Source organism: Watersipora subatra, chromosome 11 (genome assembly GCF_963576615.1).
Source record: "Watersipora subatra chromosome 11, tzWatSuba1.1, whole genome shotgun sequence".
Lineage (NCBI taxonomy): Eukaryota > Metazoa > Bryozoa > Gymnolaemata > Cheilostomatida > Watersiporidae > Watersipora > Watersipora subatra.
This window is the reverse complement of record NC_088718.1, coordinates 36,711,119-36,727,190: the sequence shown is the minus strand read 5'-3', so window position 1 is coordinate 36,727,190 and position 16,072 is coordinate 36,711,119. Positions and strand designations below refer to the sequence as shown.

At 32.9% G+C, this 16,072-nt stretch overlaps 1 long non-coding RNA gene across 1 annotated transcript; it reads right to left on the bottom strand.

Moving 5' to 3' along the window:
* Positions 1 to 495: 495 nt before the first annotated feature.
* Positions 496 to 6,378, bottom strand: LOC137408817 (uncharacterized). Its single transcript, XR_010980141.1, has 3 exons — positions 6,295 to 6,378; positions 3,921 to 4,095; positions 496 to 762 (listed from the first exon to the last, which is right to left on the bottom strand). It is a non-coding gene; the product is annotated as an uncharacterized lncRNA (long non-coding RNA).
* Positions 6,379 to 16,072: the final 9,694 nt, after the last annotated feature.

Below are 16,072 nucleotides of genomic sequence, written 5' to 3'. Positions count from 1 at the left end.
TTAAATATAATCTACCATTGCTAACTTTTTGCGCTTGTTTACCTATGAAAATCATTAGCATCAGCTCAAAAGAACTGACTGGTTGCTAAGTGAATCTTTTGCAGCAAATCAATATGATTGGATCAGTCTAAACTTTTTTCACAATGCAATTTATCTCTAGAACTGGACTGCATATGTTTGCTGTTTAGTATTCCAACCGTATGCATGTATTTACGTTATTGTAATAGTATTTGAGACCCAAATTGTGCCGTTGTACATTTTAGTACTCGTGTCCTTTATAAGATTATATAACATTAAAATTATATAAGACAGCAATTGAAATCTGCTTTGTTGGCATATGTTGTTTTGGTACGCATTTTTTTAAATATTTTGCAATACTTCTGTCTCGTTTTAATCTCTGTTTGTTTCCAGCTTCCTTCTATTGGGGTCAGGGTGGTACCGGAATTGAGCATAAAATTTTCTCTTCTCATCACGTACTCTTGTATTTCTCCCAGCAAACATATGTAACTAAATTAGGTTATCAATCTAAAAAATCTATTGCACTATTTCAAAATGCCACAAATACCATATTTTGAGTGTCTAGAGAGTAAATCCATTACGACATAGAGCTATTTGAACGCCTTTGGTCGCAAATGAGTTTGATCAATAAAGCTAAGCTTCCACTACATACTTGAGGGGAAAATGTGGATTAGTCTTCCATTGCTTTTCACCGCAGACATACATTCTGAGGTACAACTCAATCTTGCCTCCACCTTAAAATCTCTAAAAAAAACATTCAGATTAACAAGAAAAATGTGATATTAGTAAACCATTGATAGATTTATCTGGAGAGCATTTGTCATTCGGTTTGAAATTTATTTTCTGATTTTGCTATCAGTCAATGATTAAAAAAAAATTTGACAGTTGGCAGCTGATTAGCTCGCCAAAAAATTTGATGGTTCTTTTAATTAGCTGTCCATTTTCTGCCATATTTCGGCTGTATATCAGCAATATACAGCCCCCCCCCCCCCCCCCCCCCGTGGGGCTGTATATCATTGATATCAGGCTGTAATTTGACAAAACTAAGTCAGTTTTATGACAAAACCTTGTCCTTGATAGACTTAGCTTCACTGTAATATTTCTATAGAAGTATTTTATCTCATTTGATACAAAAAAATTTCTATAGATGTATTTTGTCTTATATTTTAAAGTTTGAAAAAAATATTTTAAAGTTTAAATCGATCAAACTTGATCGCGATTAAAATGCTAACATCAAACAACAGTGTGATTATGGCGTCTATAATTGCAGAGACCGACAGAATAGAGACTGGTAACGATTCAACTTGACCACAACAGCCGATATTAACTATAGCAATGATAACAACTACAGTATAGTGGTGTCATTTCGCACACATTTTCCTTTGGAGCAATATAACTTCTACCAAGTTTTGTCAATTTTAATATTGAAACATTCTGGCAATCAGATCTCCTCAAACAATAAAAACAATCACAAATGATAGAAAAATACCGATAATTTCGGAGGAAATCTACTAAAATTTTGTGTAAGTTCATCTTTAAATAAAGTTACGGTACTTTTTATATATCATGCTTTGAACAACCAAAGAAGAAATAAAGAGGTCAACTCTAACAAGACTTTAGTACAATATACCACTATTTATGTAACTGAAGTTATTGACAAGTTATAAAGCCAACTCACATAATGGAACATCAAACGGGGTCCCAGAAAATAGAATATACGTCACATCTCTTCGTTTCTCAGTATGCTCTGAGGCAAATCTTATATATATAAATAAACAGTTTTGGTCATCTAACCCATTATCACAGCTCATGTAAATTTCAATCAGGAAATTGTACTATCGGAAGAAGAACGTTACGAGTTGGTTCTAAAAATATCGAGCTCTATTTTTAAGCAGATGTGCGGTGAACAAACTAAATGGTCACTTCTTCTCTGTATTGATTTACAATGAACTTAAAGGAATTCCTTAGACACCATCAATAAATGCCAGGCTGTGAAACGCACTCGTGACACTGTGGAGCTTGATTACACGTGGCCCAATTACCTGACCTTGTTCTTTGGGCTGTCCATTGACCCCCACCACATACCATACATATTTTTGAATATTGAAACATGACGCATTCTGGGAAGCTTCCTGTCATCAATTTTTATCTATTAAAAAATCAAGTGGATTGGAAACTATTTTAGCAAACTTGAATGTATTGATTTGTGGGTATTATTAAAGCGTATTTAATGATGTTCAAAGAATCCCAACTTTACTGTTAATTATTTTGTCTATACTCCGTACCAAACATCAAAATGAAATATATTTCAAAAGTTAAAAATCTTTTAAATAAATATCTATCTTATACATTTCTGCACTGTTTAGAGAAATGAGCTACGATAGTGCTCATACTCCTTCAAATCATAAAAATATGGAATCTTTAAAAAAGTAACAATTTTTCATTGACACGTAGTCATTAATGCTTTCATTTCTAGCTGCCTTCAACCAAATATTTCCATGGTGTATGTAATAGGCTATATCAAGTACAAACGAGTCTACCATGTTGTAAATAACTACAATAATAAGGCTCTGCTCTCTCTGACAAACAAAAGCTTGTCATAGTTTATCATAGAGACATAGACCTATTAATAATATATAATAATGTATATAATAATATATATAATGCATAGTTAATAGGTCTATGTTGTTTATACTGCACTATTACTATTACCCTTGTTGTTCAGTGTGCTGTAAAAGACCATCATGTATAATAGTTCCATGTAAAATTCTTTAGACAGGTCAAAGGGTGGTCAAATGGTGAAGTTATGAAAGCTCTGGCCCACCACGCTGAATGCGGCAAGTTCAAACCCTGTGTGATGCAATCTTTTTCCAAACCTCCAACCGTGGCTTTGGACAAACAGCTGGACACGACACTTGTAAGAAAGACGGCGCATAAACATGGGCTCAGAACACAATAGGTAAGATATATGTTCTGTATTTATCTATAAAGTATAACACACAGGGTAAGAGATATGTTCTGTGTGTATCTATAAAGTATAACACTCAAGGTAAGATATATGTTCTGTGTGTATCTGTAAAGTATAACACACAAGGTAAGATATATGTTCTGTGTGTATCTATAAAGTGTAACACACAAGGTAAGAGATATGTTCTGTGTGTATCTATAATGTATAACACACAAAGTAAGATATATGTTCTGTGTATCTATAAAGTATAACACAAAAGGTAAGATATATGTTCTGTGTGTATCTATAAAGTATAACACACAAGGTAAGATATATGTTCTGTGAATCTATAAAGTATAACACGCAAGGTAAGAGATATGTTCTGTGTGTATCTATAAAGAATAACACTCAAGGTAAGATATATGTTCTGTGTGTATCTATAAAGTATAACACACAAGATAAGAGATATGTTCTGTGTGTATCTATAAAGTATAACACGCAAGGTAAAAGATATGTTCTGTGTGTATCTATAAAGTATAACACTCAAGGTAAGATATATGTTCTGTGTGTATCTATAAAGTGTAACACAAAAGATAAGAGATATGTTCTGAGTGTATCTATAAAGTATAACACAAAAGGTAAGAGATATGTTCTGTGTGTATCTATAAAGTATAACACAAAAGATAAGCTATATGTTCTGTATGTATCTATAAAGTATAACACACAAGGTAAGAAATATGTTCTGTGTGTATCTATAAAGTATAACACAAAAGGTAAGAGATATGTTCTGTATGTATCTATAAAGTATAACACAAAAGGTAAGAGATATGTTCTGCGTGTATCTATAGCGTAGTGTATAACACACAAGGTAATATATGTGTTCTGTGTGTATCTATAAAGTATAACACACAAGGTAAGAGATATGTTCTGTGTGTATCTATAAAGTATAACGTACCCGCAATGTGATGTCACTAATTAGTTTGTTGCTATAGTTGATATTGGCCATTGCGTTTAAGTTGCAGCGTGACGTGTCTCAATTCTGTCAGTAAGTTTGCAAGTATACACTTGATAGTTGTGCTTTCTTTTGATCGATTGATCACAAGTTTTGTCGATTTTAATCTTGAAACATCCTGGCAGACAGACCACCGCAAACATAAAAAAAGATTGCAAATGATAGAAAATCCGACACTTTCTGATAAAGTCTACCAAACTTAAAGTTCATTTTTAAACAGAGACTAACATGAGCATCTGACCATCAAACCTAGAGCAATTACTTGTACACTATCTTTAAGCTTTAACCTCAGAGTAAAGCAAATACGGTGTTGGGTATCTCATGAAAGGGCATCTCATCTAAAATTACATTCATGGTAATTTGATGTAGCCATGCATAGAGAGCATTATTATTATAGTATGAACACCTTTAATTTAAAATATACCTAAGGATAGGAACAGACTGATTTTCAGTAAACATCAAAGTTACAAATAGTCATTTCAAGAACTATTGCAGGGGTAAAAAATGTTAAATAACCCGAATTTACTTTCTGTGTGAAGTGTAACATTAATCTTTACTATAATCTTTTCTGCAATAAGAGCCATGTTTGTCTGTATGTTCGTCTGTCTGCAGCCACAGTTAGAAGTTTAAAAAAATCACATTCGGGAATCAAACACGCAACTTTTTGCACAGCAAACCAACATACTAACAGCTGCATCATTCGCCCGCTGACAAGCATTTCAGAAGAATTTGACGCATAGTTATTACACCTAATGATCTTTCATGGTCCAAGGTACTGCCACGGTGCGTGTTCTACTAAAAATAGTCATATACAATGTACTAGTTAGAAATTATCTTTAAAAGTTCCTTATTTGAAATGCTGAGATTGCTTAAGAGAACCTGCCTACCATATGAACTAATTTACCTTCATAAAAAGATAGAGTTGAAACTTTGCAGAGTGTTTATGAAATACCAGCTTGCTATCTCAAAGAATCATTGTGTTTGATTTACCAGTTATGTAATCCTAGTAAATGGTAAACACAACTTTTATGAGTTGAAACACGTTTAAAGGCATTTATTCTTTTGGAAGAAGCATAATACAATAACAAAGCTAAGCGCTAAACCATAAAACGAACACTATTTAAATTTAATAGAAAACTTAAACTAAATTCACTGAATAAAATGTTCAGATCCTTTTGAGAGCTTCGCAACTTTTTAGCCAAGATCCACATCCTTACAGCTTGACCCGCAGTCTCTCATCTGTCTGCAAATTACTTTGACAAAAGGCAATTACTCAAAATCACTGATCATCTGCCAAATCAATACGGTTGTAGTCTAGTGCAGTGGTTATCATCTTAAGAACATCTATTATCATCAGCCACTGGTGGTCTATCTTCCTCATACGGTAAACAGATTATGCTCAGTTTTAAAAGTTGTACTTTAATGTACCAAACGGAAAGTAAAAAGTCCAAATTATCTCACAACTTTAATTTCGGAAGGTTCTTAATTTCTGAAAGTTCTCAAGGTTCCAACTAACATTTACATTTTGTAAATCCAAACAATAACTTTGAGTTGATATTTTTTGTAAACCCTGATTGCACACAAAAGTCATGATTAAATGAATCTATCACTAGAAGTTACAGATGATTATACTTTCAGGTACATTTGAAAAGAACTAATGACTGTTTTTAAATATTCTGATACAGCCATCTGGAATATTCAATATATTCAATCATTCAATATGTATCTTGTTTAAAGAAAATTTATTATATTTACTTACACTACTGGTTTGTTTTGTTTTATGAGGAGTAGCTACAAATTAAATATTGTATTGAAATTACAGCAGTGTTTTAATATAGTGTTTCTATTCATGCCTTGGCTTGACTAAACATACACCTTCATATTTTCTTGACCACAACCTGCTAAAAAATCGCAAACAACAATACTATATGTATAGTATATTTAGGTAAGGTTCAACAAAGAGGTGACCAATAGAAAAAAGATGTCTCATCAAAGTTTGGAAGAGTTTATGTAGAGTTTTATAGAAACTCCAAACTCATATTTGTACTCGGATTGTTAATGAGAGATTTGAATCACTGATGTTGATTATATTTATTGTTAATCATATAGGGCTGAAGCCTTCACACCGTGAAACATGTGAAATTACAGACAATTATTAAGTGAAATTAGCATTGGTTATAAATTCATAATTGACAATACATGTGATATCTTCAAGAAATTTATACTTCAAGTAAATTATCCAAGTGCAATCAGTCAGTTAAAAAAAAACAAAACACATATATAGTTCAAAACTGTTATTTAAGATAGACTTACTAACCTGTGCCTCTTTGAACAATCCAAGCTATAATACAGGATAAGTAGGTTTACAACTTTACTAAAAGAAGGTTACATTATGTAGTTGACTGTGTGAAAATTGGTGAGAGACTGAACAGGTCAGGTAAAAACATCATCTAAGGTCATCAGGTTAGATTGTCATTGGTCTAGCGGCATATTTCAGTTACTCAAAAATAAAGATAGTTCAAGTTACTTCTGCTGGTGGTTACCTATACCGGCCACAAGAGCTGAGCACAAACATTTCATTATTGCTTCACTGATTATAAAAACATAAACTGCTGACAAGCATCCTAGTAGGTAGCTCAGAGGGCAAATCTTTATTTCACTACAGTTTATAAAAGGTTTTGTCATACACGAACCAACTTTGAACTAATACCAAAAAGTCATTTCTAAAGCTATAAGTGTTTGTTTACTTTACGGTTGATAGAATTAAATTGGACACTTTGATTCAGATGTCAATCTTCAAAAAGTGTTGTGACATATTAAGGTCAAAGTGTCAGTTGAGAAAAATATGTTTTCGTGGGCTCATTCCTGGCATTTGCTGCTAAGCATCCTGTGAGTAGGTCTTTAATTTTTTAAGGATCCCCAGGTGATTTGACATTGCAAATTTGCAAAATCGAATCGCATTATGTCACGAATTGTCTATTTATAGACGATTCACGATATATTGTGCGATATTATTATTAAACAAACGTGAAAATTTTGTTAGTACATATATGTATATTTTAACTGAAAAAGAAAATTTTTTATGTTTGTGATAGATGAAAACATTTATTTCAAGAATGTCAGGGTTTGTGGAAGGTCATGGAATAAGCGTATTATAAGACTAAAAAACTCGTGCGTTTTAGTTCCAGTATCGCTCACTCTTAAAATCACCAGGTATAAAATAAATTGCCATTACACAATTATATTAATTATACGATTAGCAATATCTTTTTAATTGGTGACAATTTTCAAACCATCTACCTTTACAATTGCCACCAAACAATTAAATTGCCATACTGTAAAGCTTTACCAGAGAGTGGATTAATACCATCACAACATAGTTGAAGAGATACTAGAAGGTAAAGACTTCTAAAGCTCCATTTACAGTTTCGTATGACTTTTAACATTCAGTACAAGTTGCTACAGCCTGTGTACCTTGTACCACATCAATTATCTATGTGAAGTTAGCTCACAACCCCTACTTTCCAGATGAATTTTATGCAGTTTATATTCTTGTTAATTTTCAAGCATTGCTTTGCTTATAAAATAATATATAATTACGAGCAATAGTTAGAAGCTTAGCCAATTACAGAGAAGTAAAAAAATGAAACAAAAAACACATCAAGACTGTTTTACCATTCTAACTCTATCAACAAATTTATTTATTTTGATAAATTCTATTCATCTGTTCAGTTAGAGAATGAGCTTGGCAGAATACAATCCCCGAGGGCTTTTACTTCCACAGCCATACGAATGCATACAATTGCTACATACATGTATAATGCTACAAATGTGCCTGTTATCTGGATGCATGAGAGATCTTTCCTTCAGAAGAAGTTTTATATACATATTGAAACAGATAAAGAAGTGTACCACTCATAAAGAATAATAGCAAAACGCAATATTACTTTTTAAGTTATAAAATAGTTTTCTCATCAAAAGCAAGCTTTTTTAGCTGGAATCATCACCAAAGGACCAGATTTTCAATTTACAAAAGAAATAGTTCGAACGATATTTTACTAGCGTGAAGGAACATAAGCTAAAGTGCATCAGGTCATGCCTTACCTTTATAACAAGAATTTTTCTATGTCAGCGTCATGCTTGTTTAAGATATAATATTGGCGGTGGCTATTGAGATTTCTTCATTTATGCGCACAATGAACAGAACTACTAGTTGGTAAGTCTCTAAGAGTCTCTAGTAACAATAGCGGTTGAGATTTTAGGATTCATCTGTTATAACTAAAAAGTGTATTTAAACATTCTAATTTTTAATTGAATTCATTAACTCTGAAAAAAGGGTCGCTATGATGACCTTCATCTTTAAAATGCTGTTTGTTGTTATAGATATATTCAAAGCAATCTCTAAGACTAAACATTCAAAGGAAACCCCACTATCTGTATATGTAGAGAACGGTATAAGGGCATAGATGGCACCAAATTTTTTATCAGGTTCAGAGGGTGTACGAAAATTATAAATACTACATTAAAACATATAAAGACATGAAAATGAAAATCTATACTAAGACATTTGTACTACTTATCATGTATTCCAGCCTACCACACTTACACCAATCACATCACAAAAACTTTGAACATTTTGCCTTATTCCAAAGCTTACTTGGGACAAAAAATAATTAAATTCAAAAATCTGTGTTAACTACCATCAGAACATTTGCATGTATCGTTCCACACATATGAAAAACATTGTTTTCTATTTTGTAACATCAACATACCACATCTACCTTCTTATATTTCAGTTTATAAACTTTCTGTTACGACAACCTTCAATTCACTAACGTATTAATATTAGATTATTACCTTTTAAAACAGTTTTGGTGAGAATCACCAAAATAAATCCTGAATCCTCACTCAATAAATTCTGATTTCCGTTTTTCATTTTTTGTTCTTTAAATTGTAAGGAAAAACATCATTTGGTTGATGATCACCAATGCCGATACAAAGTTATTCATTAATGAATGGAATACATGCACAACAAAAACTTTCATAAATTTGATGTATAATACAACTCTTCCAGCTGTTCATTAAACTTTGCATAAACTGTAAAACGGTTAGAATCTGTTAAAAACTAATATTATGTACTAATAAATGATGCATGCTTTTTTTAGATTTTTCTGCTAAAAGTTTTTGGTCAATTTTTCAATTACTTAAACTCTTTTTTAAACTTTCCAAGGAAAACTTTTTACTGCTAAATGTAAACTAACCAACACAATATTTTCACTAAAGAACAGGTTGTTTCAGAAAAAAAATTCTCTTTTAATTGGTTTCAAAATTTCTTCGGATTATTACTAATGAAACTCTGCAGAAGCAGAAATAGATCTGAATCCTTTAATTCAGTAAATTAATTGGTATTTATATGCTAAGTAATAGCTGAAGCAATGTATTAGTTCACTCATCAAGTATGATAAGTAATCCATTGACAAATGAGTTCTCAACAATTACAGTCAAACCTTCAACTACTACAGTCAACCCCTCAACAATTACAGTCAAACCTTGGTTAACAAGGTTTTCTGCATAAAAAATTTTTGACAAGTCCTTATAAACTTTTTGTCGTGAAACGCGATGCAAGTTTTATGGCATGATGTTATTTATTATGCCATGTCCAAAATTTTTCAACAAATGTTTTATCAAGTAAGAATAAAAAAGCCCGGAAAATAAAAAAATACAACATAAAAATAGTTATATATGTTCGTTATATATAAATTTCGTTCATTTTAACTGTTTTTAGTTTAAGTTAGAGTATGTTATTCTGTGTATTTTATCACTTACTCCATCCCTAAAGTTATCGATTACCAAGTTTACCCTGTTATTTAGGTATCTCTAAAGTAACTTACTAAAACAACATCTTTTATTTGTTACTTTGTTTTCTCAAATGTTACATACAATTTAGGTTCTTTGATTTAGCTTTTTTATATAGTTTATTTATTGCATTTGTTTTATGTCATATGCAACTACCACAAATATTTATTTTTGTTTTTAGGCTCTATTCTAACTTAAACAAAACTCAACCTATTCATACAAAAAATTTTCTTCAGCAGACAATGGTTTAGGTTTTTTATGCAAAGATCAGGGGTTTTACTGTACCAAAATCGCACCCCTTTGATCTCTTTCTACGGTGTGTTAATCAACCTCTTGTTTTGAATATTTTCATGAAGCAAAAGTAACCATAGAAATTGAAACCTTTGATTCTTCGAGTTTGATAGAAATTCTTGTCTAATGATTTTCCTTCTCTACAACTGATAAACATACAGGTGGGCGCTGCGTAAGAGACAATTGTCTTGCAAAACCTTTTTTAAAAATGTAAAAACAGCCAGAAAAAGCACGCAAATCGTTTGTTATCAGACAGAATGTCTTCTGTGGAAGTAATCAAGCAATTCCATTAAGTGCAGTTCGCACAGTTCTTTATACAGCTTTATTGTACAAAATAATAATAGCAAAACTTTATATCCATAGAATTATATTATTTGGCAAGGACTATCAATTTCAACATTTGCATGAGAACAACGTTTTAGAAAATTTGAGTCATAATAGCGACAGAGCATTTGATCGCAATAGCGGGATCCGTTTCTTGGGTTGCCAGAAAGGTGTTTGTTAAAGCTTCTAGCCTCTCATCAAATGAGCTACCAGCAGCTTCTTAAATATCTATCAAAGCTGGTTTGTTATTCACTAGCTTATGAGCAATAAACAAAATTGTAACAGTATGAAAACAAAAGAGCTCCGAATAATAGCCGCACTCAAACAGGAAACTCACAAAAGTATTTCAGAAAACCTCATGAAGTCATGTTTTTTGCAAGAAGCCAATTGAGAATAAATCAATCGATCAATAAGTCAAAAAATAAATAAGCATCAATAATTATCTCAATAAATGTTACCACAGACTGACAACACTCAATATTTCCTTCAACTTAAAATCTTTAGAGAAAACTTTCAGATTGACCAGAAAAATGTGATATTAGTAAACCATTGATAGATTTATCCGGAGAGCGTTTGTCATTTGATTTGAAATTTGTTTTCTGATGTTGCTATCAGTCAATGATTAAAAAAAATTTGACAGTTAACAGCTGATTAGCTCCCCAAAAGAGTTGCTGGTTCTTTTAATTAGCCCTCCATTTCCTTCTAAAAGTTGCCAAAATGGACCAATCAGATCAAAACTTCAAGTAATAGGTTTTATACAGGAAGTAATTTCATTAGGTTTTCCTAATCGCCCCAAAGTTGTCAAACTTTGACAAAAATTAAACCAACAGAGATAAGGTTGATGCAATTTGAAGGATCAACTCCGATGGGAAAATCTTGCTCATTGAAGTCAGTTCTGCCGAAAGAAGCTAAATATGCCTGACATCTTGCTGCCGAGTCATGTGCTGCTGCTATCAACATTGACGCACCTTTTGCATGATCGCTTCAGTTGTTACTTTGGCTCTCACTAAAGCAAAGAATGATAAACCATGGATTGAGTTGAAAAAATAGACCAAATCATGAACCAACTGAAAAATATCACAACTTAACATTTGATAAAGATCCATTTTTCCAAAGATAAAATTTCATTTACGGGAATTAGTTATGAGATTTTTAATAAGAAATAATTTTATGAAAGAGAATAAATATTTTTCAATCTTTTGAGATTTGTTTTGTTGCTTCAAATCATAACTGCCACGAACAACTTTTATTGTATTTACTAGGTAAATCAGACACGCTGATTCCGATTTTGTAATCAAAATAAAGATTAGGCCACTAACTTTCAGAGTAATGAAGGATTTTTTATAGCGTTTTAATATCGGTCTCGAAAACAACACGATCGGCATAACAAGCTCCGCCCATAAATACGTGACGTAACCTAGCTTTTTAGGAACAGAAGTTACGTAGGGATGTTTAGACTGATTTAGAATAATAGAGATAGGTGTTTTAAAATCCATTAATATCTTAATTCAGCCTTAAAAATAATATCAGTCTTTTCTGAAAGGTAGATAAGCTATTTAGCATTGCATATTTAAAAAGCGCGATAACAACGCTAGCTTGTGATAAAACCACGCTTTTTGAGCTCATTTTTCTTGGTGTCCAGTCCATTTAAACGTCATGTAACAAGCTGCAAGCAATTTTAAATAGTTTATATCCCTTTCATAAAAAAACTGAAATTATTTTACAGGCTGGATTTAGATAATAATGGGTTTTAAGACACCCATCTCTATTATGCTAAATCGGACTAAACATTCCTAACTTCCGTTTCTGAAAAAGCTAGGTTTCGTCACATATTTATGGGCAGAGCTTGTAATGCCGATTGTGTTGTTTTCGAAGCGGATATTGAAACGCTTTAAAAAAGCCTAAATGACTTTGAAGGTTAGTGGACTAATCTTTATTTTGAGTACAAAATCGGAATCAGCGTGTCTGATTTACCTAGTAAATACGATAAAAGTTGTTCGTGACAGTTATGGTTTAAGGGATCTGACTCCCAGGATGTATCAAGATTAAAATCCACAAAACTTGATCACAGTGAAAATCCTTATAAGAAAAATATTTCTCCAAAAATGCCATTAATAGTTGCACTTTCTGTTTGTCTATCTCATTATGACATTGGCAAATATGTTCAAGTTGCAGTGTTACACGTCCCTATTGACATATATTATATTTTGTATTTGCTCAAGATTGTTTTAATAAAACTTTTAATACAGCCTCAGATCCATTGGCATAGAATATAGATGCTTAAAATGATTTAAAAAAAGGTTGTTTGAGATTTGCCTCATTGTTTTTCTCTAAATGTTGTGTAAACACATGAGTACCCAATGCTAATAAGACCATATATTTACATTTTATAAACACTATGCATGACTTCTTGTATCATTTTTGGGAAAGTTTTGGCATATCGTCTTTTGGGCATTTTAACTGTGATTAGGTTTTGTCGATTTTAGATTTGATACATCCTGGTAGTCAGACCACTCAAAGCAACAAACAAAGTCTCAATTGATAGAAAACTATAACTTCTGATAAAATATTTTTAAACTTTGATGTGAGTGACCTTTTAAAGGATACCACGTAGCAATGAATTTCAAATTCAATATAATGATGAGCTATATATTGACTTGAATAGAAAAACCTCTATTTGCAGACAAGATGAAAGGGTAATATTAACAACATTGATAAGCTAGAAAAAAATCTAGAATGCAGGATGTGGTGACCACGCACCACGAATATATATTGCATAAAATATAATAAAACAAGTTGTGTCATAGGTAGCATAAAAAATGCAAAATGACGATTTACTGATGGAGTGTCAATGTGAGTATTTCATGACATTCTCTTTTTTCCTGATTGTCTGCGGTCCTGGTCAACAGGACCGCAGACAATCAGCTGCCCTAAACAGTGAACAGCAGCCCTAAACAGAGCAACACCAAACTTCAAGCCCGAGGTTGTAACTGTCGCAGCTAAATAACAGCACCTGCCATTCTCTGATAGAAGTTAATAGTTGAGTTAACGTCTGACCAGGGCTCTGTCTTTCTTATACCAGAATAACCGTTCGTTTGTCATGGTAAGTAGATTGCTAAAAAGTAACATTTTATGTGCAGATGAAACTTGCCAAAGCGCAGAGGAGTTTACATAGCAGGCAGTTATTCTCGTCATCTCACACTAGACAGCTTGAACGATAAGTAGCTCTGAACCAGCTGCATGCCTCCACTACTGGGTGTAACCACGCTGCGGGCAGCTAAGTGCAAGCCTTTGTTATGGTTAACCAGCGAGATAGTTTATTGCTGCCTCTCCGCCGATGCTGTCATTCTATTGTCATAGCCTTTTGTTTTGATACTTTCGACTCAATTATTCTCTGAGATGAAAGCTATTGTTCTTGGTGACTAAACCTTGAAACGCAATTACCAGCAGTGGTGTTTAGATTGCTCATCTAAATTTAGTTCAGCCGATGTTGAGCCATCAGTTGAATAGATGTCCAGCTAAGAAGGAAAGAGCTTAATTGATCACCTGAAAAATCCTTTTCAATTCAGAGAGCAAAGATTCAATGATTAATAGAGACACCGCATAATGCCCGCAGTTTGACAAAAAGACGCTTTTGATAAATAAATAACATTGAATATTCAACTGTGGTGGTTTTTGATACAGTAAAGTCTATGAAAGATTCCGTGCTAATGTTACCGCAGGCACGCTTTTTATTGGTTTGACAATCTCTCAATAACAGGAAATAAATAAATAATGATAATTATTTGGAAAGTAAAAGCGTTTTTGAACTCCCGACTCGTACCCTAGCAGCGCCAACGTGACAAAATGTCAAAGTAGTATCTGGAGTAGAATACGTTATGGGGTAAGCATTTGTTTTGTCCCAGACGAACCTAAAGCTTGGAGTTACCTTCTGCATGCTGATTTCATCAATAAGGGACTGACCCCGTAATAACTCTATTGAAAACTCACAAGCGCAACCAGTTAAACATTTTTTAGGAATTCGCCAATTACATTTGATATAAAACAAAAGTTTGGTTATTCAATGCTAAAAACATTAAAATACAGTCAGTCATACTCTGACATACGAGCTCATTTTGCTCTGGAACTGAGCTTGTCTGTCAATTCGCTCGTATGTCAATGCAATATTTCCTATATAAAGTAACTAAACACAAATTAATCTATTTCCATGCTATGAAAAACCCAGCTAAAAGTGAGAGAATACGATGGAAAAACATGTTTTTAATTGTTGTCATTCAGTAGTGATGCTCACCAGCTAACTTATTTAGTGGTTATGATCTGCACTAAATTGTAACATTATCCTTTATAGTACTGCATAGAGCTCATACCTTTGAGACAGATGTAGTGGCTAATGGTGGCATGAGAGAGATTAGGCTCTTTGTAACATAGCATAAACTTTGAATTTTACTTGAAAGAAGAATTTAGTTCAGTAAACACACGCTTAAAGCCACGTTTTAATCTTTTATAAAACTTGACTCTAATTTTCTCATCAGTTTTGTCATAATAACGGCCATCGAGAGCCAACGGCATGCTCGTTTCTCAAAGGTTTCTCATACTTCAAGGCAGTAACTTGCTCAAAATTCTGCTCGAATCTCAGTTTATTTTATTTGTTGGAGCACTTGTATGTTCAGGTATAACTGTATAATGATTTGGGGCTACGACTTTTGCTGATGCATCACCACGTAAACTTTTATCTTCTGTTAATGGAGTCTACCATACTCAGTTATCTTCTAGGATCTACTACAATCAAGGCGAAAATGAACCACATGCTTTTAAAGGTTGACTTGCGACAAAATTCACATTACAGTTATTTGGTATCTAAAGATTCACCATGTCTTACTCTGCTGTGTTGTAGGTGCAAAATATGTGGAAATGTGATTACAAGCTCTTAAAAGCTCAAAAATGAACAATTAATCGCCTCCATCACGAAACCGCCGTAGATTGAAATCAGTTTATTTCTCTGACGTAATCATTACATTTGGTTATTGTTTTCTCACGTGATGTTCTCACGTAAATTGAAAGGCCAATAAAAGGCTCAATATAAAACTTCTCGTAGCACTAGTTTATGACAAACACTTCGGGTTTTATCGAAGAGCCCTTACCAAATATAGATGCTAGCTAGTTTACAGTTTTGTTTCGGCTTTGGTCTAATTGGCTAGTCGTAATCTGATCATATGACCCATACTTCCTGCCAAACAGCGCAAATAATTTTTGCAGCATTTTTCGACTACCACAGGTTCGTCATGTTTATCAGAGAATGATATGCACTAATTCGAGCTAAGGTTAAAAAATTAAACAAATTTTCACGGTAGGTTTTAAGATATCAGTGCTCAAAATGACGGCATTACAATGATGATGAAATAGACACGTAAGAACAATAGACATGGTTTTATTGAATGCGTGAGGTATATTTGTAAAAATTTTTTGACGAATGAGGTTGCGTGAGCGTGTAAACAAAAGCCATGTTGTACAACTACGTCCCATTTGAGCCGCTTTGGAAAAAGATTCTAATCTACGGCGTTTTCGTGATGACGGCGATTAACTGTTCGTCCTTTAGATTTTAAAAGCTTGTAATCACATTTCCA